General features: G+C 48.2%; 1 protein-coding gene and 1 pseudogene across 2 annotated transcripts in view; both read right to left on the bottom strand.

The window, feature by feature from the left end:
* The window catches only part of LARGE1 (LARGE xylosyl- and glucuronyltransferase 1), a 646,479-nt gene that overhangs the window by 557,900 nt on the left and 62,496 nt on the right, over window positions 1-26,083 (bottom strand). Inside the window, exon 2 of one of the 2 annotated variants that reach the window (XM_075551019.1) lies at window positions 7,976-8,190. The exons of the other annotated variant lie outside the window; for it this stretch is intronic. The gene's annotated coding sequence lies outside the window, so the exon portion shown is untranslated. The remainder of the gene's footprint in view (window positions 1-7,975; window positions 8,191-26,083) is intronic. 2 annotated transcript variants of the gene reach the window in all.
* On the bottom strand, window positions 13,499-25,761 carry LOC142451351 (small ribosomal subunit protein eS17-like; annotated as a pseudogene).

Genomic DNA, 26,083 nt, shown 5'->3' with positions numbered 1-26,083 from the left:
TGAATTTGTATCACTATGTGCTTGCCTATTTTCATATTTCATAGAAGTGCGATTGTATATTACTTATCCTTTTGTGACCAATTTATTTCACCCATCATAATGCTTTCAAGGTTCAGCCACGTTGTGTGTAGCAGGCCTTCATTGCTCTTCACGGCTGAGTCGTAGTCCCTTGTATGAGCATACCGCATTCTGTTTATCCTATCACCTGTTGAAGGCCATGTAGTGGGTGATTCTACCTCTTGGGGATGGCGAATATACTGCAAAGAGTGCTACAGTCGACAGACACTGGTGTGCAGCCCTCCCTGCTTCTGAAGCTTTCTTTCATAGCTTGTTTGGGACATACAGTCTCTCTTTCTTCTCTTCCTACGTCATTTTCTTTCTCTTTTTTTCTCCTTCATCATTTTCAGAAAAATCAAGAAATCATCATACTTTCAAAGCGGGCAAAGGAGAGTCACAGACCTAGAATATCCGAGCCAAAAGCAGCCTTGGAAATCAGCTAATTTCACCTTCCTCCAACTATAAACCGATGAAGCGGGGAGTGAAATCTATTTACTCCATATTAACCAGAAGATCCACCCTACAAACAAAAGCCACTTTATTTCTTTTTGGTTTTTTCCCCTAAGTCATTCAAAAGCAGTCATTGAAGAGAATATTCCCTCCCTGTGCCCAGAAAATGTAACATGTACATTTGGGCACACTTATTGTGTGAAATGAGCGGTGTCCCTACAAAGGGAGGTAACTGACCATGAGAGCGACTCGTGGGACAGGCCAGCAGACCAGAGATGAAAACGCAGTGAGTCTGGCCTAGCTCACGCAGACCTGTCACACAGTGGCCAATGCCAGAGGCCAGGCAGGTGTGCGATGAGTGGAGGGAGCTGATCGGGGCTGTTCTACGAGAAGGTGAAGGTGACATCATGGTGTACAGGCTGACAGGGACAGCGAAATGAGTCATGAAGATGGGGAAGGAAGCAGAGTCAGTGGCCCACCGTGGCTGTTTGCAAACGTTGCTGTTAAGTGCTGTGGTTGATCCCCACCCACGGCCCTCCTATAATAAATACATCAGACTATCAACTGTTACCCTCAATGCCACCAACTCCATTACCATTGAGATGAGTGATCCCATTGACATGGGTATTAGGAGCCTTTCCTTGGTTTTCCCTGAAACTCTGCTCTACTGGCCATGAAGTCCTTTCCTACCAATCGGTCATTCCCAGTGACGTGTCCAATGTAAGTAGGCCCAAGCCTCACCATCCTTGTTTCCAGCGAGCATGCTGGTTGTCATTCCTCTAAGTCTGTGTGGGTCCGTCTTCTATCCACCCACGACATGCTCGATCCACTTGCCAACCCCACACGTTGAATGCCACCTGCCTTCTTCCGCCTTACCTTCCTGTTGTTGACTGTTTGCAAACTGGGGCCCGTCAAAATCACCTACTAAAGGCAGATTTCAAGACACACCCTCCCTCACTTCCTTGCAGATTTTAGATCCAACAGGTAATGAGTTCAGGGAAGTAGCACGTCTATGAAGCTCCCGGGTGACCAGTGAGGGTAAAGCTCCTGGTCTTGGGACAACAGTGTGAAAATGACAACTCTATGGAGAACGTAGCCCAGGGAAGCAAAGCCGAAAAGAAACCAATGGGGTGGCTATCCGAGATGACACCGGAAGAATCCCGGAATTCTGATAGGTGAAATGAGAGAGGCCAAGGTGCCACGCACAGAGAGGGGTCAGGTGCCACGCACAGAGCGGGGTCGGGTGCCACGCACAGAGCGGGGTCAGGTGCCATGCACAGAGCGGGGTCAGGTGCCACGCACAGAGCGGGGTCGGGTGCCAAGCACAGAGAGGGGTCGGGTGCCATGCACAGAGCGGGGTCAGGTGCCACGCACAGAGCGGGGTCGGGTGGTGAGCAGGAGGGAAGTGGAAGAGTTCTTCCAGCAGGGCAGGTGGGAGAAGAGATTCCCTAACAAAGAGGCGAACTGGTCTAGCAGAAGCAGCCAGAGAGGCTGGAGAAGATCTGTCTCTAAAGGGTCCGAGAAGAGATACTGCTGCGGGCGATTGGATGGGAGTACCCGCGAGTCTCTTTCAAGGAAGGGCAGAGGGGGCTTCTGAAGAAAGGGGTGGCCGGTGGGCGGAGATGCTGCTGCAATGTCCAGGTGGGATGAAGGTCAGATGGCGGAAAGGCATTTAGATCTTAAAGTGAGGTCACACAACCCACACAAGAGCTTGACGGATGGAAGCTGGATTCTAAAGCCAAGCTATGAATGTGAACATCTTGGCTGCGGGCTCCTCTTTGAAGTCTGTTGGGGGAAGGAAGAGGATCCAGGGTGGAGAGAAAGAAGAGGTTTTATGTCTTTCTAATGAGAACGAACCTTCTATAGAAGTAAAACAAAATTTCCCCTTGACTTTACGAAGCAATATGTCCTCCAGGAACTGGTCTCTCTTAATAATATGTTCAAAATATGTGAGACAAAGTCTCAGCATTCTTGTTTCTAAGGAGTACTTTAACGTTATTTCTTCCGATACAGATTCGTTTGTCCTTTCAGCAGTCCACGGTACGTTCAATACTTGTTGCCAGCACCACAATTCAAATGGATTGATTCTTCTTTGGTTTTCCTTATTCAATATCCAGCTTTCACGTGCATATGAGGCAATTGAAAATACTATTGCTTGGGTCAGTGGCAGCTTTGTCCTCAAAGTAATGTCCTTGATTTTCAATGCTCTAAAGAGGTCTTGTGCATTAGATTTACCTAATGGGCCATATCTTTTCATCTCTTCACCACTGCTTCCAGGAGCACTGGTTGTAGATGACAGCAAGATACAATCCTTGACAGCCGCAATCTTTCCTCCATTTATCATCATGTTGCCTGTTGGTCCAGCTGTGAGGATTTGGGTCTTCTTTTCATTGAGTTGTAATCCCTCCTGAAGGATGTAATCCTGTTCTTCATCAGCAAGTGCTTCAAATCCTCCTCACGCTAAGCAAGCAAGCTTGTGTCATCTGCATATCATAGGTTGTTAATTAACTTTACCCTGATACAACATTCTTTTTACATATAATCCAGTTTTTCTGATGATTTGCTCGGCATACAGATTGAATAAATTTGGTGAAAGGATACGACTCTGTAACACACCTCTCCTGATTTTCAACCATACAGTATTCCCTTGTTCTGTTGGCACGACTGCTTCTAGATTCATGTACAAGTTACACATAAATACAATTCCCATTCTTCTCAAGGTTATCCATAGTTTGTTATGATCCACACAATCGAATGTCTTGATATAGTCAATCAAATACAAATAGACATTAAAAAAAGTAAAACAAAACAAAGACAAACAAGTTCACTGCCATTGAGTTGTTCCGAGTCCTAGTGACCCTATAGGACAGTATAGAACTGCCCTTGTGGATTTCTGAGACTGTAATTTTTAACAGGAGTAGGAAGCCTCATCTTTCTCCCATGGAGTGGCTGTGGTTTCGAACTGCTGACCTTGCCATTAGCAGCACAACATGTAACCACCAGGCCCCCAGAGCTCCTGCCCCTACAGAGCTGACAGAGAGCAACAAGAGACGTTGTAGTCTCAGATCCCAGGAATCACTCAAAACAAATCACTGACAACTCTGGGGGAGCCTCCAAAGGCAGCACCCAATTACGAGGAGTTCCCCACAAATGGCTCTCCCTGCTATGATCCCCCAAACCTTGGCCACCACCACTTTTCATCCAACATGTCAGAATCCCCTAAGTGAGGAGTGGCAGGTCTGAGAGCCAATGCTTCCCTCTCATCACTACGCCACCAGTGGCTCCACCGAGCAGATTGTGTTCCATTTCCTTCAGAATCCCAATCCCTCGTGGAGCGTCTGAAGTCAACAGCATCCTTCATGAAGGATCACTGAAAGACAGATTAAGGAAGGAAGGAAGGAAGGAAGAAAGGGAGATCATGAGTAATACCAGGAATGGAAGTCAAGAAAGAGTCCTTACAAGCTTCCCAAACTACGTTGGTTCCACTTCTTCCTTGCTACCTCCCACACATGCCATCAACACAGACTTCAGGGCCTTTGTACATGCTGTTCCCTCTCGCCAGCATGTCCTTCTCCTGTGATGAGGCGCTTCCTTTCATGCCCCTCCCCAGCACTCTCTGCTATGCTCCACCTCACCCCACCCAAGTCAGATACAGCCCAGCCCTGACCTGCCTATTGCTTAGATTATAAGGTCCACTGGGGCAGAGGATTGGCCTTACTCATTCCTGGGCATAGTAGCTAACTCATCGGGCCGCTAACTGGAAGGGCAGCAGTTCAAAACCACCAGCCACTCCATGGGAGAAAGACAGAGCTTTCTACTCATAACGAGTTACAGTCTCAGAAACCCACAGGGGCAGCTCTCCCCTCTCCTACAAGGTCGCTGTAGGCAGTAAGCACGAGTGTCCCTGTGGCGAATGCAAGCCTGGCACCTAGCAGGTGGTAAAGCAGTCCACCACTTTGCCTCTCTGGAATCACCGTGTCCATCACGATCCCTAATGCAAGGTCCCCATGGGGGGGGGGATGGTCTACAGGGACCGTGGGAGTCACAGGAAGTACACGCCTTCCCCTGCACCTGTGCTGCAATCGGACGGAAAGTGATGACTGGGAGAAAACTCCAGCCACCATCTGGTTGCGCTGGGACCCCTCCCGGGTGCTGACAGCATTGTCACTCAAGATAATGAAGATTGAAATGAACAGTGATGCTGAGGAACGGGTGCCCAGGAGGCGGCCAAGCTGGGCTTAGCACATCCGGAGCCAAGCGGCCTTAAACACACTGAGAAGAACCCACCCTCCCTGAGAAGGGGAACGGATGGCAAGGCGGCCGCTGAGCCTCTGCCTGGGGGGATCGAAGATGACGTATTGCAGGAAGGGCCGGATGAAGAGACTCCTCAGAGTAGGGAGGGGAGGGATGCTACCCCATGATCGGCATAAGGTGCCTTTTGCTTATCACTCAACCAGGTCCTTCGGGCAGGGAGCCCACCGACATGTTCAGCTGCAGGGGTGGCAGCTGTGTGCTCCCCACCCGAGGACTTGAGGCCGGAGACCCACACCACTGTCTTCCCGGGACACCCAATGCTGACGGCAGTGCAGTACCATCGTCAGGTGCCCATGTCAACTACACTCCACAGGACACATCCGTGGAGAACGCTGGGCAGGGAAGCCCCACAGTGGTAGCTGGAGACCCAGGCTGCTGCAGATATGGCTTCTTTCCACCAGCACGCCTGCTGTGTGGGAGGCAGTAGAGCACAGGTTCAAAGCCCCAGGGCCGAGTGGCTCTGCCATGAACCCGCTGTGTGACCTGAGAAAACGCACTGAGCCGCTCTGTGCCTCCACACCATGAAAACCAAACTCATGACCCCCGAGTCCATGCTGACCCACAGCAAACCAGCCCCTGTTTCTGAGACTGTAACTGATGTTGGGGGTAAACAGCCTCGTCCTTCTCCCTCAGAGCTGCCAGTGGTTTCGAACTGCCGACCGTGCATCTCACAGCCCAAAGCTGAGCCACTACACCACCAGGTGAGATCAAAGGTGAGATCAAAGATGAGATCAAGACAGCAGCAGGTCACTGGGTGCCGGTGGCCAGAAAAATCACGTGTGCTATTACATGTAAAGCAGAGAGTGCCGGTGGGTGGCACAGAGGCAGGGGATGATGATGGAGATGAAGAAAACAATGCCTTTGGAGAGGCAGCGGAGAGCCTGCTCATCTTCTGCGTCCCTTCTCACCTCCCTTGGGCCTAATGGTGAAAGATGGGCAAACAGACTGGGAGACGTGGAAAAATGCTGGGACAGGGAGAGCAGAAGGAGCTGGCATGAGGGCTGGTGGGCAACTGCTCAGTAACCGCCCCCTTCCTCCTTTTCCTCATGGCATTGGGAGCCCATTGCCCACCTGCACCACTTCCTCGGGAGGCATGGAAGCATGGGGCCCCTGGGCGCATGCTCAGGGTTACCAGCCACCCCCTGGAACCCACTATGGAAAAGGTGGTAAGTTACTGTAAAATATCAGTGGACAACAGTTTGCCCTGGCGAGCACACCTGATTCTCTCCTCTTCTCGCCTTCCCACCCAGCCCCCATTGCCGCCCCACTGACAGGAAGCCCACTCCACCCTTACAGGGCACTTGGCCGGGGATGAACAGTCTTTGCAAGGCTGAGTCCTCAGCAAACACAGCCTCAGACTGAGGCCCCCAAAGAGGATCAAGTTGGCTCAAGCCGCTTGCCTTGCCTACAAAGCCCCTCCCAGTCTGGCCCTGGTGTAATCTCCAGGCAGATACTTCACACACTGCCCACCCATACCTCAAGGTCCCCCCTCATCTGCAGTCCCCCCTCACTCACTTCTTCCACCTGGCTGACTCTATCCCTGTTTTCAAGACTCTAGAATCAAACACCCACCCAGAAAGTGTCAAGTCCAGAGGTTCTCAAACTTATTTGGCTTATGGCCCCCTTTACAGGGGAAAAACCAATTTTTTCAGCCCACCCGGCAATGCAAAACTTTTGAATATAGCCCAAAGTCCAGGATGGAGAGTAGGTCTCTGCTTGTGCTGCCCCCCTGGGTCATTCCAGCACCCCCAGGGGCAGGTTCACCCTCCCCCCAGGGCCAGTAGGACACAAACAGATAATCACTTGTCCCTTTCCTGAACTGCGATTCATACTCTGTTTTCTTCCCCTGTTAGGGGTGACAAGGACCCTTTCTAAAGGGCAAGGAACCTGTATCCCTGTTGTTATTCTTGTCAGGCCCGCAGTCAGTGCTCAGTCAGGCTCAGATGTTAGTGGACCTCTGTGGTCGGCCTGCCCAGGGAGGGCTTAGCAGTTACTCAGCCAGTGCAGTGTGGGTCTGTCTTCCTGGCAGTGAGTAAGTAAGACCCAGTGTCATCAGATGCCCACCACTAGAAGGCACACCCTGAAGAAGCCAACGTGAGATGACACAATGCCCAGAGGAGCTCCCCGGAGGTCAACTCAAGTCTTGGGTGGCATCTTGCCTGTCAAGGGACCAGCTGGCTTCAAGATTAACAATCTCTTAATTATACTATCTCCACAACGAGCTATCACATTCCTCATTTCTACCTGAACATCTGACTTGCACTTCACCGATTACAAGGCATAATCAAATCAAGGACCCCATGAGATCAGTCACAGTACGAGACGCCGACTGTGATTTTATGGGGCGAACACTGGAATCTCAAGAAGCTACATAACTTGCTGAAGCCACTGGTTCCTTCCCTGACCTCTTAAGGATCTGTCACTTCCAGGACAAACATTTACTGAGCATCCACTATCTGCTACGCTCTTTTTATGGGGTCCAGAACCCCCCCCCCTAATGGGGGCAATGAGAGTTCAGTGGGAGAATTCTCACCTCCCAATGGGGCGACCACGCTGGATTCCCAGTCAATGAACATTACGTGCGGCACCCAGGCAGCCTTCAGAGGAGCGCGGATGTTGCTGCGTTGTGGGGCAGGTTTCAGCAGAGCTTACAGGTTGGGATAAACTAGGGAGGAAAGCCTGGTGACCTACTTCTGAAACTCCCTGTAGATTACAACAGTCCCATTCACAACCAATCATGGGAATGGCATAGCCCCAGGCAAGAATTTCCTCTGTTCGGAATAGGGTGATTATAAACCAGGGGCCCACTCAATCGAAGTCAAGTACAACGAACGATCCTACAGCGATCCAAGAGACGAAGGCCCTGCACATGGTACTTTGCTTGGGGGAGATAAATGATAACCATAATAAATAAGTATGAAATATTTATCTTCAGAAATTATTGGAGAGTGCTGAGAACATAACTGATGTTTTCTTATGTTACTCTATGGCCTTAGCTGAACACGTTTATAATAAAATGCTTTAAAAAGACAGAAAAGGCCAAACAGTAAAAACAAGTAAGAGAGGTGTGTTAGGGTGGGTTCTCTAGAGAAGCAAAATCCATAACATGGGAATGTGTTGCAGATCAAGAGATCTCTATCAAGAAATGACTCACAGTTGCAGATAAAGGTTACGTCCAGTCTGGTTCAAGTCAGGCTTCTCCTGATTGTGGAAGCTGATGAACAAAAAGCAGGATGAGGAAGCAGAGGTAGCAGGTGGTACAGGCTAGTGGATGCAAAGGTCCAAAGACAGCTCAATGAACCCACCACCTTTAGTCTCTCAATGGCGCCCAGGATCCACAGGCAATGCAACAGATGTAAGATCCAGCTCCTACAGAAGGCAAAGGGCCAAAGAGGAGTCGGCTCAGCTCAGGGTGTCTTCCTTATACAAAAAGGCTTATAGCACCAAGGAGGTATCGCCGGGCTACAACACAATTGATAGGCAGAGCGCTGACCCTGCCCTTCCCAGGAGTGTCTAGCTGATATAATCCTGTAACCATCAGAAGAGGCGTGTGTTAGACTGCGTTGACTAGAGAAACAAATTCACTGACACCCATATATGTGTAAAAGAGAGAACTTTATATCCAGAAGTAATTATGCATCAATAAAACATTCCAGCCCAATTCAGATCAAGTCTGTAAGTCCAATATTAGCCCATGAATTCCTCTTCAGACTCACACAGCACACGCAATGATGCCAAATGCAGGAAGATAACAGGCCGGTGGGTGGAAAGTCCTATGTGTCCAATGGCAGCGGACCCATCTCCAGGGCTCTGCTTGCCATCAGCGTGGCTCCATGTGACTTGTCAACAGGATTGTGAATCAGAGAGAGAGAGAGAGAGAGAGAGTGGCCCACCTCTTATGACGGCAGAATCAAGACAGAGCTCCCAGAATCCTTATGAGAAGGCCACGCCCACAAGGAAGGATCACCAGGCTGTGACGTGATTGACAGGCTAGGCCTCACCCCTTCATTTTTTATTAAGTTAATATGAAATTGTGTAACCATCACAAGGGGAAAATGCTGAAGAACAAAAGCAACAGCAACAACATCGCTCATTTACGTCACCATTCTTAGAGTGAATGAAAAATATCACGTAGGGCTAAGAAATATACCCCCAGAAAAAGTTCCTACTGTGTTAGCAGATCTCAGTGACAAAGCTGCACAAGAGGCTGTACATGGACCAAGAAGCAGTTGTGCAAACACAACAAAGGGACACTGCATGGCTTAAAATCAGGACAGAAGTGTGTTAAGACCGTAGCCTTGCATCAGGTTGACTCAGTCTGTACGCCAGGCAGATCATGTGAGAAGAAAGTTGGATTATACAAAGAAGGTTGTAGTATCAGTGTCAGAGAAAGATGCTGAACAAGCGTCAATATGCAGATGACACAAGCTTACCTGCAGAATGGTAAGAAACTCTGAAGCACTTACTGATGAAGATCAAAGACTACGGCCTTCAGCAGGGATTCCACCTCAATGTCAGGAAAACAAGCATCCTCACAACTAGACCGTATAAGCAACACGGGGATAAACAGGAAAGTTTGAAGTGGTAAGGCTTCCACTTCACTTGGATCCACTACCAATGCCTGTGGAAGCAGGAGTCAAGAAGTCAAATGGCACAGGGCACCAGGCAGATGGGCCACAAAACACCCCTTGGAAAGTATAAAAAAAGCACAGATTTCACTTTGGGGACAAAGGTGTATATGTTAGACAGGGTTCTCTAGAGAGACAAAACCAGATTGCTAATAATTTTATGTATATCTATATATATCTATATATATATATGACAAGAAATGAACTATTAGATTATATACAGATAGATATGTAATACAAGAAATGAACAGTTAAATTATAAAGCAGTACAAATGGCTCAGTGCAACTCACTCCCGTGAGAGAGTTGTGAGACACTGGCAGTCCTTCAAGTCCTGAAGGCCGCCAGGTGGTCCTCTGTAGAGAGAATTCAGGCTACACTGGCACAGGCAGCAAACAGCAAGGCAGGTCACCAACAGTCAGCCAGGTCACCAACAGTCAGTCCCCAGCCCAAGAGTTGTAAATTCCAATTGTGTGATCTTAAGGGGACCTCAAATCACAGCGACACAGTCTACAGGTTAGGTGTCCCACAGGTAGTGTAGCTTACAAATTGAGGCACAGAACAAGCAAAGCAGCCACACACTGGTCCAATGATCAAAGAGCGAGAGACAAGAAAGGCGAGGCTCACCAAGCCATTTATTTCTCCACCCTTCAATTAATCCTACTTGTCTTTATCGGCCAGGCTGGCACAATGAACTACCTCAGTGCACCTGACCCAAACTACTGTATTTTCGGTCGCTTTCTGCATGCGAAAGGTGGACCATGACCAAGGGAGACCACAGAAGATTTTAGGCGTTTCAATGACAGAGCTGGTGAAGGCTATCGAAAGTACCATGGCCTTTCAGAGGATGGAGTGCACCTGTCTTGAAGGAAGTGTAGCCAGAATTCTCCTTTGGAGCCAGGATGGTAAGATTTTATCTCGTGTACATTGGACATGTTATCAGGAGAGACCAGTCCTTGAAAACAGAACGAGATGGTCAGTAGATGCTCATCCAAACAGAGGCAGACCTTCGTGGAGCAATACAGTGGCTGCAGCAATGGGCTCAAACAGAACCGCGCTTGTGAGCATGGCATAGACGGAGCTGCCAGGAGTCAGGCCTGGCTCGACGCACGACACCCAGCAGTAACATCAGCTGCAGCTTTTGAAATGATATCGTTAGCATCTCCCAGGCCAGATAGTCTTTTTCTCATTCCAAAATTGGAGGCCAGAGCTCATGCAAAGAATCGCCGTGCTCCGAGAAATGGATTTTGTTTTTCTCCACCCAATGAGAAGTCACTCAATGGCTAGCACTCTCCACCAGGGACAACACTGGCAAAACGGGAACGCGAGGAATTTCTCTTTATAGCCGGCGCTTGGGCGTAAATTATTATTATGTGTTTATAAGGGTTTTATGTTGGTATAATATTTGACTGCTCCAGGAGCATGCCTGTAAGATGCGGCATCCCTGAGTGCCCTTTCGTTTGCAATTCCGCACCTCGGGGTCTGTAATAGCAGGCGGGTCGGAACACAGCCATTACTGTCAGGCTTCTGGATGGCTCTGAGCCGTCTCCACTGCTGTCAGTGGGATTGCCTGCTCTGGGGGCCGCTTCATGCCCGAGCTCTGCCCCTCGAGGAGTGTGGCTACTTGTCTGGGTGAAGATATCCCAGGGCAGGCAGATGGGACCAGAGATCCAACAACTCCCCCCGAGACCCGTGGTTCCCAGCAGGTAAGCAGTTACATGTGCTCCTCATGAAAACCTGCAGCCACGAGCTGTCGACCAGCAGCTCAGAGAAGCAGCATCATTAGGGGCCAAGTTAGGATCCAGGTTGTCTGGCTCCCGTTGGTTGAAGAAATCCCCAAAACTCAGCCTTAGGTTGCCATCTACAAAGGGGAAATTCTAAGAACTACCACAGAGGCCCTGCAAAACCAAAGAGCACTACCACCGAGTGGATTCCCATTCACACTTGATTCATATTCAATTCTAGCCAATGGTGACCCTGTGGCCCCCTGAGATGCAGTCAATCAACACGGACCTTCCACTCATGATCCCCGAGGTGGTAGAATATAAATTCTGGCCTCCATGCCTGTGGTTAGAATCTAGTTTGGAAGGAGTTCTGTCCACTGCTAATGCACAGGGCTACAGTGGGATGTATTCTGAGCCTCCAAGGTGTAAACCAAGTGACCACCTCTCCCCCGGGCCCTTGGAAATATGGTGTGCTGAAAGACAAAAGCTATTCCTCTGTTCACAAAGGAGCAGACAGAGAGTCTAGGACCAGAGGAAGAAGAGCCAGCAGGGGAGCACATTTGAGATTTCGGTGGTGGAAGCTGAGACCACATGCAACAAAGGCTGTGGGCTCAGGGACCATGGGGCAAGGCAAAGCATCCAGGCTAACACCAGGGGCTGAGGCAAGGAGACCATGAGACAGAGCAGAGGAACAACACCGAGACGATGCGCCTGGGAGGCAGAGTCCATGGGGCCACGTGGGGCCACGTGATTCAGAGGCTGAGGATGAAAAGAAAGATCTGCCTACTGGCTAAGAAAAGGTGCTGGCTTGTGATATCCTGTTAAGTCTCCTCATTCACCCCCTCACATCTGAGCTCTGTCTGTACATTCTGTGTGACCCTTGCAGCGGCTGATTGAACCCCATGGGAAAAGTAGAGCATCCTAGGAGAAATCGTTGGTGTCAGAACAGGTGAAGAAAGATGGAGGGTGGCGGCATGTCTGACCTCTCTCTTGTGGCCATCAGCGTCAAGTCTGTGTAGAATGGATTCTCCTCCCCCCTAGTGTAGTCAATGGCAGTCAGAGATGGCCCCACGTTGTTTTCCTCCCCACTTTAGTGTTTCTGACATTGACATTCATCACCGTAGGCACCCTCATCCTTCCCCAGAGGTGGTGGGAACCACCGACCTTGTGGTTAGCAGCCCCAAGCCTGACCTGCAGCACCACACAGGGGGGCAGGAATAGTGAAATGAATTCATGTCTGTAAGCTCCAGACCAGACATACATTATGTGCTTGATTATGCTAATCGCTCGATGGCTGGAATTACTGCTGATTGGTGAGAGAGCAATAGAGGGAAGGATCTCTATCTTGCTCTTCTTATACCTGCTTAGTCATGGTCTAGTCTGACTTCCCAGGTCAGGACCAGGACGCTCAGTCCACAGAGAACTTCGAATGTTTGCAAAGGAATGTGCTTGCATGAGCTGTGTATCCACATGTGTGCCCATGCATGCAAGCATGCTCAAATAAGCACGAATGAAGAGACCACACATCAGCAGTCTACAATGACCTACAGGCAGGAGAGGTTGACAATGACCAGTGTTGCTTCCCTCCTGCTTCCTGCACACTGAGTGGGTATGACATACGGGAAGGAAAAGACCAGTGCTTCGAAAGGTCAAATCCTGGACCTGGCTCTGGCCCCTGATTCACAGGTGACACTGGCCAGCGCTCCCTCCTGCTTTGAGCATGGTGTCTCCTCAGTGCAATGGGTGCCAGGTCATCTCCTTGTACATCTGTTAGGGGAACTGAATGTATTAACAAATGCCTGGCATGCAGTAGCTACCAAGTGTGGGTCTCATTCTTAGTTCCTGCTGGGGCAATAGAAGGCTTCCCATGTCCATAGGACTAAATACAAGCCTTGTCACGTCTTTCCACTCACTGGCTCCTTCTTGCACACCCTGAGGCACCTGCCATGCACACTTTGCTCAATTTCCTATTGGCTTTTTGCACTCTAGTCCCCCCCCCATGTCCCCTCTACTCCTTTCAAGTTCTGCACCCCACCAGCCCTGCTAATTCCACACTAAGGTTATTCTTGGTCTCAAGATGCTACCCATGGCAGTGGAAGTTTTCAGGATTTCAAGATACACGGGTTCAGTCCTCAGGCTTCCACTTTTCTAGCTGGTGGCCCGAGACCGTTAAAATCATGGTAATTTCACCATCAGGACTCTGTTGTAATACTCAACTCCGTCACTACTCAACTCTGCTCTTACAGCATGAAAACCAAACCACCTGCCATCAAGTCAATTATTTTTGAAAATATTTTTTGAAAATATTACAGCATTGTGAATCAGATTCAAATGGCTCCATGTGGTGTTTTGAAATTCATTCCAACTGTGGGTTCAGTGACCTGCAGGTTGGACAGACGGCCAAAGTGCAAATGCTTCAACATTGCCTTAGTATCTGCATCCACTACAGTAATCTCTTGGTCCAGGGCTGGGACCTCAGGAACGTAATGATCTCTCCGTTCTCTCTCGTCTTCCTGCAGCTTGATGGCCTCTCTGACGGCTCTTCATCACGTGTGTGACACAGCCCGCTATCTTGCTGCGGGGCCTCTGGCTGGGAATAATGGTGATCTCCTCACACACACACACACTTGTTACTGTGGAAGCCATTGCCCCGCCTTGTGTAGAATTTCTCAGTGATGATCCGGGCCACCTTCTTCATGGTTTTCGTGCAAACGCAGCCCACATTGGCGGGTAGATGATAAAAGAGCTGCCATCAAGTCAATTGTATAGGGCAGAGTAAAACTGTTCCACAGGATAGCCACGGTTATCGATCTTTACAGGAAGAGGTCGCATCATCTTTTCCTCTGGAGAGGATGGTGGGGTCCAACTGGCTGGCTTTGCTGGTAACAGTCCAACCTATCACCCACTACTCGACCAGGGCATGAAATCAGCCATTAAAAAAAAACAGGACAAATAAAAGCCAAACCCATTGCCATCAAGTGAACCTCCGACTCATTGCGAACCTGGGGAAGAGAGTAGAAAACGTTGATGAAAGCATCCTGCTAGGTCTTCCTCCCAAGGAGCGGTAGGTACATTCAACCTGCTGAAATTTCGGTTAACAGCTGCTCTTAACAATAACACAGGTCAACAGATGCCCTACCAGGGCTCTTTGCAAAGCACCCACAGACGATCCTCAACAAACAGCATGGCTGTGCTCCAACACAAATTTATTGATTTGCACTGAAATGTGAATCTCACATAACATTCACGTGCTAAGAAATATTCTTCTTCATATGTGTTTTTAATAGACTTTAATAATTTCATTGGCATAGTGTTCACATGCCACACAATTTAATAGCTCAATAACACTAAGAAGAAGTGTGGAAGCATCACCACAATCCATGTCGGAACATTGTCCTCTTTCTTGTCATCATTGTTCTTAGCTCTCCCTTTCCCCTGAGCCCCCCTTGCTCTCCCCCTGGGTAATTATCAATCCAGTTACTTTCTCTGCAGATGTACTATGGTTTTTGTGCTAGTCTAGGTAGAGTAGAGAAACAAATCCAGAGACACTCAAATGTGTGTAAGAGAGAACTTTATATCAAGAAGTAATTACCAAATATACACGAGTATAAGCCGACCCAAATATCAGCCAAGGCACCTAATTTTACCACTGAAACTGCATTAAAAAATGTGTTGAAAAACTCGGCTTATACATGAGTATATATGGTACAAATCAATAAAACATCCCAGCCCAGTCCAGATCGGGTCCATAATTCAATATCAGCCCATTAATTCCTCTCAAGACTCATGCAACACATGCAGTGACGCCAAATTCAGAAAGATAGGCTGGTGGGTGGAAAGTCCTGTGGATCCAATGGCAGTGGACACATCTCCAGGGCTCTGGCTGCCATCAGCGTGGCTCCCTGTGGCTTGTCAATAAGAAGGTGTAGCAGATAGAGAGAGGATGGGGGGCTAGGGGGGTTTCTTCAGAGGGTAGAATCAAAAGAAAGAGAAGTTCCCAGAATCCTCATGAGCCCATGCCCTCAAGGAGACATCATCAGACTGTGACCTGATTGACAGGCTAGATTCCCCTGCTTCACTCTTAATATCCTCAAGTTGATACAAGATTATAGTATGTAACTATCACCGTTTTGATACTTGAATCTTGATATTTTGATTTTTCAGCCATTTGAAAGTATAAAAGCTACCACCAGTCCCATGGTGTAACGGTGAGCACTCTGGACTCTCACAGTATAAACGCCATTGTTAGCTCAAGAATCCTTTGGAAGTAGGTGGCAGGCTACAGTTGGGCAAGCCTTGCTCTAGAGCAGTGGTTCTCAGCCTTCTTAATGCCCTGACTCTTTAACACAGTTCCTCATGCGGTGGGGACTGCCCAACCAGAAAATTACTTTCATTGCTACTTCGTAACTGTAATTTTGCTACTGTTACAAATTGGCCAACCCTGTAAAAGGCTCATTCGACCCCCAAGTTGAGAACCATTGCTCCAGACGATTCACTATTCCCCCCAGTGATCGCTGGACTAGAGGAGATCTTCCCAGTACTGATATGCTGTGTTGGGTAAACATGCCTGATATTGGTCTTCAATCGTCAGGGACTCAAGAACCATTAGAACCTCAAAGACTGACATTCAAAATAGAATGTGTATAAACCACTGGATATAAAACTAATGATCTGTTCTGTAAACCTTCACCCAATTCACAGTACAAATTGAAATTATATCTATCTTCTGTCTTCTGATGAAAGACCTTGGTAGTAGAACTCAACCATTCCGGGAACAGTCCATTTTACCAACCCACAACTCCAGCAGCTAAGAGATCCTGCTGAAATAGCTTCCATCTCTCAATTACACCCCCACTGCACCAGTGAACCTGCTCGGATTCCCCGTGGCAGCCAGCCACCTTTTATTTGTCACAAGGAAACAATCTGTCCAACTATGAGAGGAATGGACTACTCCCACAACAGAAAAATATCCCAAGAGAACGAGTAAACACGGAGCCTGAGAAAAAGTATGTTTCCCTAACAGAAGCTTCTCAACCAGCTCTGTCCATAGACTCACCAGGAAACCCAGAAATGTTTGAAAAGGGAAAAAAATGTTGCTTCTACATCTGGCAGAGGTGTGGTGCACAAATGGGTAAATGAGTAAGTGAGCAAACATACGTAAGCACGCCTAAACAGAGATATTCTGATCATTCTATCTATACCGGTCTAGATTATTTAAACACAACATCCCATGGAACTACGACTTAGGAGCGTTAGTAATGACATCATGAATGCTATGGAGATTATAAGGCTTTTAGGATCTTCTAGAAGTGAATCGCCTGGTCTTTCCTCTGAGTCATGCCTGACTGGAATCAAACCACCAACCTTGAGGTTAATAGCTGAGCATTTAGATGCTTGATCCACCTAGAACGCCTCCACCCTCAAGAGACCCTACAAAAGTCTCACCACAGGGCTATGGCTCTGACTTGGTCATGTGCTCATCCCTCAGCCAATCCCATCAGTCGGAGTCCGACACCTCACACAGAAGCCAGCTTGGTGATGCTGCTACTGAAGCCTCTGCAGATGGGGTGTGAGGACATTCTAGGGAAAGAGCAGGCTGAATAAATGTCAAGTAGCAAAACCAAGAGGAGCTCTGGTGTGTAGTGGTTACATGTTGGGTCTCTAACCCCGAGGTCAGCAGTTTGAAGCTACCAGCCTCCCTCCGGAAAAAAATAGGTTTTCTACTCCCGTGAAGGGGTGCATTTTCAGAAATCCACAGAGACAGTTCTACCCTGTCCTAGAGTGTAAGCATGAGTTAGAATTGACTTGATGGCAGTGAGTTTGTTTTGGCTTTGCGGGAGAATGAAACCACAAGATGTCCACAGCAGAAGCTATGTGGCGTTCTGAAAGGCACCCAGACACACGGGGACAAGAATCGAGATTCAAGCACGGATCTTCTGAAATTCAGTTCTACAAAGAGTGTGGATAATTATTTTAAAGCCCCAGGGGTGAATGACAGAGGACAAAAGACTTTGGAAAGGAGTCACTGGGCCACCAACAAGAGTCTGAAATATGTATCCACGGCTCACAGAGCTTCAAAGAAAGCCAAGTTCCTTTTACAAAACAAACATTTCACAAAATTAAGCAGGGCTACCGTTATCTAAATCCAAGTCCCTTTACTGGTTCTAAATGGTTTTCCACCACCTGGCACGCCAGCACACTGGACTCAAAAGGAAGAAGGAAAAGCTTTTTGACCTATTTTTGTCCCCGTACTAATGTAGAGCCCCCGGGCCTATTTATTAAGTACCCTCGGTGCAGGCTATAGCACAGACTATTCACAACTCTAAAATGACACTTATTATTCACTCAGAGATTAGAGTCTCAGGCAGCAGGACCTTTTGTAAAATAAAACATAAAATTAAAAATAGACTTGCCATCACCTTTTTTTTTTTTTTTAATGAAACTAGCAGATCTGCCGGCTTTAAGGAGAAGTTACATGTTTCTTGATTAAAAACAGCACTCAAAAGCAGCACCGATGCCAATACTCCTATCCCGAGGGAATTATACAGCGCTTCTCCTCTAACTAGGGAACCCTGGTGAGCACATAATTAGAGAAGTTGGTTTTGACACAGAAGAAAGTGGCATCAGGATTGGCGGAAGGCTTGCTAACAGTCCGTGATGTGCAGATGCTACAACCTTGCTTGCTGCAAGTGAGGCGCCCCGGAAACCACTGCTGCTGAAGATCAGGGACTGCGCCCAGTGGGTCACCTCATGGCAAATGGAGAAAAGGGTGACGCTGGCACATATTTGGTCTGGCCTGGTTGGATCCACAATCAATGCTCACACAGGCAGCAGGCAAGAATTCTAACAATATTTCGCATTGGGGCAAATCTACCGCCCGAGACTTCTTCAAAGTCCTGAAAATCAAGAATGTCACTTTGAAGAATATGGGACACTTGAATCAAGGCATTTGAATTATGGTGCTGGAAAAGAATAGTGAAAGTGCCATGGACTGCCAAAACACACAAACAAACAAACAGATCTGTCTTGGAATAAGTACAGTCGGAAAGCTCCTTAGAGGCAAGGACGGCAAGCCTTTGTCTCACGTACTTTGACCTCTCACAGTCAGGAGAGACGGAGGGAGGCCTTCAAGGAGATGCACTGACACGGTGGCTACAAGGATGGGCTCCATCAGAGGAACAATGGAGAAGATGCTGCAGGACCAGCGTGTTTGGGTCACTTTGAGTTGGAACCGATTCCATGGCAACTAACAAGGATGGAGACTCCAGGTCAAAGCGCTCAGCTGCCAACTAAGACTTAGATGACTGTACGCCACCAGCTGCTCGGTGGGGGAAAAGATACGGCAGTCGGCTGCGGTCAAGATGACAGCCTTGGAGACCTCCCTGTGGGGCAGTTCTACCATCAGAAGTGATGGTGGTATCCTCCTCATCGGGGTAGCAATGACCGAGCAGTTAAAGCGCTCTGTTCACCAAAAGACCTGTGGTTTCACAGGAGAAAGACGTGCCCTTTCCTGCTGGGGAACTCAACTCTGTCCTGTGGGGTTGGTTACCAGGCCTCAGAATTGAAGGCATGGCAGCGGGCTCAGGTGATTGTCCTCTTCTGCACACAACATCCTCCCCCCCACCCCGACTTGGCACCTCCCTACTGCACTCCTTGGCGGCCAAGACATGTACTTTCGACCAAGAGAAAGCAAACCTTCTGAAACCAGACTCATGCACGTGACTCCGAGCATCATGTCTCCACCGACCGCAAATCCACAGGGCTTTGCACGCACCCTTCTGTGATCTTCCTGCCTTCTGCGTCATTGCATGTGGCTGTGTGAGTCAGAAGAGGGACTCATGGACTAATATTGAACTTAAAGACTTGAGTTGGACTGGGCTGGGATGTTTTCTCGATATATACCTACTTCTTGATATAAATCTCTGTCATGCGTGTACATGAGGGTCGCTGGATTTATTTCTCTAGTCAACCCGGCTGAGCAGCTTTCTGCTGTTGCAGACAGGGCCTCTCGGAGCTGAACGAACTTGGCGGTACCCAACAACTGCCTCAGTTAGCTAGCGCTGCTACAGGAAAAACACAAGTGGCAGAACCAAATGAAAATTTATTTCCTCACGGTTTAAGGGACCAGAGTGTACATTTGAGCTCCTGGTCCTAGGGGAAGGTCTTCTCAGCCCTAAGACTTGGGGAAGCATCCCGCTATCTTTTCAGCTTCTCTTCCTGGGCCCCTTGTGATCTCCATGTGGCCTGACATCATCACCATATCTCCCCCACCCCCATCTCTGCTTCCCCAATCTCCTGTTTTAGACCAATGAAAACGATGAAAAGCAGAACTCAGGGAGCCTGCTCTGTTTGAATGGACCTTAATACTTTTCTGTCACTCACACACTGCATTGCAACTCACAGTGACCCTACAAGACAAGGTAGAATTGCCCCTGTGGAATGCTGAGACTGAAATTCTTTTGGGAGTAGAAAGCCCCATCTACCTGCTGTGGATCGGCTGATGGCTTTGAACTGCCTGTAACCACGACCCCATGAGCGCTCCTATTAGTAGGATATGTTTGAGGTTTCTTCCTGTCAAGATTCTGTCCGGTTCCCACAGGCTTTACTTGTACAAGCAGTCCGACATGGGACATCTATTCAAGGTACAGTGAAATGCGCAATTCATTTTGTTTCTGTTTTTTCAGTTGTTGTAAATCTAGTTAGTAAGATATTGCAACGTGTAATTGGTTGGTGTTATTTTCAGATGTCCACTCAAAAGATGTTCAAGTGTATGGCTTGCTGTCCAATCCACTGGCAGATTTATAGATGCTGATGCTCAAAGACAGTATGACTGAAAACTGGACAAGTATTCACATACATGAGCACCAACTTAGCACAGTCAGGGAAATGCAAACCTACTGTAAATCAAGATCACTAATATTTCTAAAGAGAATAGGGCACATCCTATCCGAATACTGTCTTAACAAGGAACCTCCATTCCCAGATGGGGGCATACCAACTACAGGAGCCAGGGTTTGGAAAACCTATTTCAGGGGGACACCCATCCTACACACATGCCCTTCCTTTCCTGTGGTCTGTCTGGATGTGCAGCAGAGTGGGATGTTCACAGACAAAGCACTCAACCCTGGATCTCAGCTGTTCTCTGTGTGTCCCTGACCCTGAAAGACAGGGCATCTCTCCAGTCCCTCCAAGTTTCTGTAGTTCCATTGAAGGCAAACGGAAAGGAGCAGCAGGTGAAACAAGCACTAAAAGTGATTATGCGTTCACTATGTAGGCTTTCCGGTTTGTGGAGTTCCATCAAGGCCGTTAATTTCCCAAATCTGATGTCTCACTCTGACTACAGGGCTTCACTGCCCAGCTCGGGCGGAGGTTCCTGGGAAGGGAGCACTTGGGAGGCAGGGCAGCAGGGAGCTCACCCCTACAGGGTTCTCTCTTTGGGCTTTGACTCCTGAGAACGATGTTAGGGCACCCTAATGATGTTAGGGAGGGGAAAGCAGCATTCAACACCAGGATGCAGATGGCCACCTGCCCTTCCTTGGGGCCCCTTCACCGGGAGGATCTACCAACTGGGATCAAGAGGAACAGCTAAGGGTGAGTCTGGGGTCTACACCTTATGCTGTGTGAACTTGGGGACATCAGCTTCCTTCTTGGTGCTTCCTGAACTTCTTTCCCACCTTAAAAACCCTAAAAGAAGCTTACGGAGAAACTCCAGGATGCAAACAGGTAGAAGTAACTAAAGTGTATTTATGAGATCCGTGGAGTCCCATCTACTTGAATCTCTCTCCCAAGACTCCTGAGCCAGGTCAGGAATCTAAGATCCCACCATGTTTGAACATTCTCAAATGTTACTTACAATCACATTTCACAAGTCCATGTGGGGGAGTTGAGCAATGGACTAAATTGACTTATTTTATTCAAAACGATACCCACTCCTCACGTATGGACAGAGTTATGATCCAAAGACCAGGTCATTATGGAGACATCAGTTGCAGGGTGAAAATGGAGGTTGATTACATCAGCTCACAAAATGGAAGATGGCCACATCAGGATATAAGCGCCACATTACATTGCAATACAGCTGCCAGGTTTCATCATGACACAGCTCCCCAATTATGTCATTACGTCAATGCCCAAACCACCTACACAACCTGAGCCGTACGCAGCCAGTGTTACTCTGGCTTCAAATTTTGAATTTGGGGATTTGTTTTGAAAGTGGGAGGGGGGGTAAAGCACCACCAGATTTTAGAAACAGGAAGCTGGAGCTTCAGAGGAAAGACGATATCCCCAAGTTTACCCATAGCAGGCAAGCTGCGGGACCCCCAGATCAGTTGTTACTCATGTGCCAGATGTGTGTCATGAATGTGTAACACACTCCAGTGGTAGATTGTTCCCCCCTATGGCTGCAAATAACATGTCAGAAATCGAGAGAGTCAATGAGTGAGTAGCAGTAGTATTATAAAAAACACCCCCAAAAGACACTCAAAGAAGAATCTTCATGGCCCCAGGACTTTGCATCAATAATGATCAACTCGTGGCCAATACTGTTCCAGCTCTACCCTGATGGTTAAACATGACCCAATATTTTATCATCTTGTTCATAAACATTTCAGGAATATGTCTCCAAAAGATATAGATTTTGAACCACTCACTCTCTGTCTCATTAGCACACTTGGGGGGGGGGGTAACTATCATTTGATATCCAGTCAGATTGTAAATTACCCCAATAGTCTTGATTTTTAGTTTTGTAACGACTTTTGCTTATTCAAATCAGGATCAGAGTAAGCCCTGTACAGTTCACTGGGTTGATGGTCATTTGCCTCTGACTCAATAGATCACTGCTTCATCGTTATTTCCCCTTACATTTTATTGGGTGAAGAACTAAGTGGTTTTCCTCTGTTTTCCCACTGCCCACATTTGGATGAATTTGAAGAGATTTTAATGCATTTTTAAGCCAGGGCTTCAAAACCAGGTCTTCCCAGTTCAGTCACCACTAATGAAGCAAAATCAAAATAGACCCGAATTTGTAAAATGTGGAGTGAACCAGAAAACCAAAAGCATTAGAGGTTGATGCCCTGCTAGAAACTTAATCTCTCTCTTAGGAAACAAAGGCAGTATGCAGGTTGCATAGAAATCGAGTCTATTGATTGGCTGACTAAAAAAAACAGGAGTGCCCTGCTCAAAGATGGCGGCCACCCTCACTGCTTCTGACCTGCGCTGCTCTCCAGGCCTGTCAATAACCCAACCCCTTGCACCAGGCTCCTGAAAGGGTTTCCTGTGCCTATTCCAAGCCTCCCATAAAATTTCTCTTCTGGTTCTCACTGCACTTCACCCAGATTTAAAAATTTCTGGTAGGTCTGTTCTGATTTTGCTTCATGGGACTTGAATAAGCCATTTCAAACAAGTTCCAAACCTTGTGCTTAACACGTTCCTCCGCCTTCCATATTTCCCATCCCTCCTTTGCTGGACCCAGACTGTGGATCAGATTCAAAGTCACACTGGAGGCACACATATCCAGTTGTTTCTTTTATCCAGCCACTGGGTCCTAAAAAACAAATCTCTGGTTCCATGGAGGTTGAACACTCGGCTGCTAACCAAAAGATCAAGGGTTCAAAATCACCAGACACTCTGGGGGAGAAAAACATCACAGTTTGTTGGGTAAAGGTAATTGTCTTGGGAACCTCACTGTCTAGTAGTCTGAATCAACTTGAAGGCAATGGTTTAGATGGGGGTCCTCAAATCTCAATTCACTGACAGCAAACTCATAGCGACACTATATGAGGGCAGAACTGTTCCCTGTGAGTTTGTGAAATTATAACTCTTTATGGGAGTAGAAAGTCTCCTCTTTCTCCCATGGAGCAGCTGGTGGTTTTGAACAGCTGAGCTTGCGGTTAGCAACCCAACGTGTCAACATGAAGTCAAGATTCCTTACTTGAACTCATTACCTGAGTAGTCATCTGAGCAATCACCTGAGGCAGGTTCCCCCATCTCAGAGGGACTGGTTTGGGTCCTTAATCCATCCCAAACTCCTACAGTTGGGTAACATCGCATCATTTTAGACTTACAGTGACCCCATGTGACAGAGTATTGCTGCCCCACAGGGTTTTCTACCCTGTAACGTTCATAGGGAAGTGGAGGTTCAAGCCTCTGACCTCCTGGTTAGCAGAAGAGTGCATTGTGGGTCTCTTGGAGCTGAAATCCACTCTACTCTGGGGAGTCTAATGGCAGCAACAATTCCTAACTCCCCCGAGCAAAGAACTTATGGGATACCACCTGTTCTGAAGGCTGTCTTCACGACCTTATAGTGTTTTACAAAGGCTTTAAAAGACAATGCACAATAGGGGAGGGGGGCTCCCTTCTCCACTGCACACCTCCCCTTTCACTTACTCTGCTTGCATGTGTTCCATTGGTGTATCCCATCCACTTTGTCTGCACCCAATCACCACGGACATTCCTTGGATATTTCACTCACCACGCTCCTCATCTGTCACCAAGATGAGCAACATAGAACCGTGGTGTCACCCTTTCTGATTTACGTGCCATCGAGTTCAATGGCCAGGAAATGCCTTGTCTTCCTGAATCATTTCAAGGAGCAGAGCCCTGTCCCTTCGGACACCAAAATCAACCTTTCCCTGGAACCCCAGTGCTAACACACACACATACACACACACACATACACGCACAGGCCCAGTTCACACAACATCCAGCCACCTGGTGGATTTGGCAAATCCATCATTATTTCATGAGCTGGTGCCTCTCCACCACACCTCTCAGGGCCCCATCAACGTCAACAGCGTCCAGTATCATTGAGCCTGGGAGATGAGGGCCAAAGGTCCAGTCTACTGGGTGGGACCCACCTGAACCAAGCCTACAACCTTCCTACAAGGAATCGCATCTGTTCTTACCAGGTAGCACTTAACTGAGACCTTAACCACACGTTAAAGACCAGGCTAAGAGTTTTACATGCATCAATTCCTTTAGTTCTAATCACAACCTGATGGTGTCAGCATTGTTATTAACCCAATTTCCCACCTGAGGAAACACAAAGGTGTAAAGAGATTAAGCAGCAAGTCCAAGGGGGGCTGGCGGCTAAGCGGTGCAGCTGGCCTGGGCGCTCAGGCAATGGGGCTCTGGTGTCTGAGTTCTTGTCCAATGAAAAGCAAAGGGCCACCGGGCCACCACACTTCAATCCAAGAAACAATCGGTGGCCCCAACAAGAGTCAACCCCCTCAGGAGACAGGTCCTATATCAACCCTCTTGGAGGAAGCTCAGGGAACCAAGCCCCTCACCCAGGCCCCAACATCACTGGGCCTTGGAACTGACATTTCACCGCTTGTAACTTCCATGTTCCCATGGGAAAGATGGCTGCCTTCCTTATAGCTCGCATACCCAGGGGTCGCCTGGGAGAGGCCGGGAGAGTGGAATCTTTAGACTCCAGTACGGGGGACCCAAAAGGGCCTAGTTCAAAGCTCAGCCAGGAGACCTGGGAGCAGCGTGACGGTGGTGCGGGATGCCTCATCAACATGAGTTTGTTTCCTCCTTTGCAGAGAGAGATCATCGTGGGTTTCTCACACGTACTAAATGAGAGAACGCATGTGCATGATAATTAACACCGGCAGATAGCAAACACCCAATAGAAGAGATGGAATTATGGTCCCCATCATCACCACCGCCACCACCTGAAGGGCCACAGGAGGAACGTTGCCCTCTAAAGAGGGGTAGAACTGATAACCTTATTTGGAAGGATAACCTAGCAAAAAATCATTTAAAAATTGAAATCCTTGAACAATGAAGTCTGACTCAGAGCGGAGGTGGAGGGGAGATGGTTGACAGGTAGACGGATGCGTCCTAGGCCCCTCACCTGGGGCAGAAGACAAGAGACCCACAGATGGCTCCCCTCCCCATTATATGTCCACAACGTATGCTCCAGCTGATCCTCCGGCCCTGCTCCTGCTTACTTGTAACCTAACGAGCATTTAAAAGTAGACCACATGACCACATTTATAACCTCGGAGTTACAATGGCAAGGTTCCTATGGAAACCTTCATTGCTAATGTTTGGGCAGTTCAAGGCAGAGGAGTCACTTAACATCTGGCTGATGGGTGAAATACCTTGAAGCTATATTCCCCATCCCTCTCCCTGCTCCCCAACACCCACACAAGTAGAGCAAGGCCTTGTACAATACCTAACCATAACACTGCCTTTGCTCTCTCTCTCTGTTGGGTGTAACTAGGAGGAGGGATTATTGACCTTACCTGTCACCAGTTACAGATCTAAAGCTTAGAGCTCTTTAGAGCTCATGTGTAGTAAAATCCAGAGAAAGGCCTGGGTCTCAAGAGCCCATCTAGTCCTTTCCTCAACAGCTCATCTCTGGTGTAGTAGTTGGATGCTTACATGTCATCTAGGCTCTCCTGGCAAGGGGTGGAGTTAAATCTGTCCTTCAAGTGGGGGTGAGGCCTCTTGTATGAGTGAGGGGCTCGGAGATCTGCTCTCTTGCTGACCTGCCACCTGCCTGCCTGCTGGAACGCTGCCTGCCTTGAGGAGCGGCCCCATGTGGGCTAACCGAGCCTGAGAGCTGCCGGCAAACGACCATGTTTCGCAGACCTTGGTTCCACACGACTGCACCTACCAGTCTGTGATCTTTCGGTTTCCGGGCTCATCATTCTGTAGGACAGGACTGCCCCACACTGATTCCAGGTCATCTTTATGGAAGCAGCCTGTCATGTCTTTCTTCTGTGGAGTGGCCAGTGGGTTGCCCTGCTGACCTTTCAATTCACAGCCCAGGACTGTAACAACTGCCCAGCAGAGCTCCTTAGTTTGGGGCAGGGTCTAACTCACAGGTTCCCTGGCTTATTGGACCTAGCACCCACTTTCAGAAAGAGAAAACACACATACATGTATAGTATATACACATG

Source organism: Tenrec ecaudatus, chromosome 6 (genome assembly GCF_050624435.1).
Source record: "Tenrec ecaudatus isolate mTenEca1 chromosome 6, mTenEca1.hap1, whole genome shotgun sequence".
Classification (NCBI taxonomy): domain Eukaryota; kingdom Metazoa; phylum Chordata; class Mammalia; order Afrosoricida; family Tenrecidae; genus Tenrec; species Tenrec ecaudatus.
Note: the sequence above shows the minus strand (reverse complement) of the source record. Positions and strands in the feature narration are given on the sequence as shown.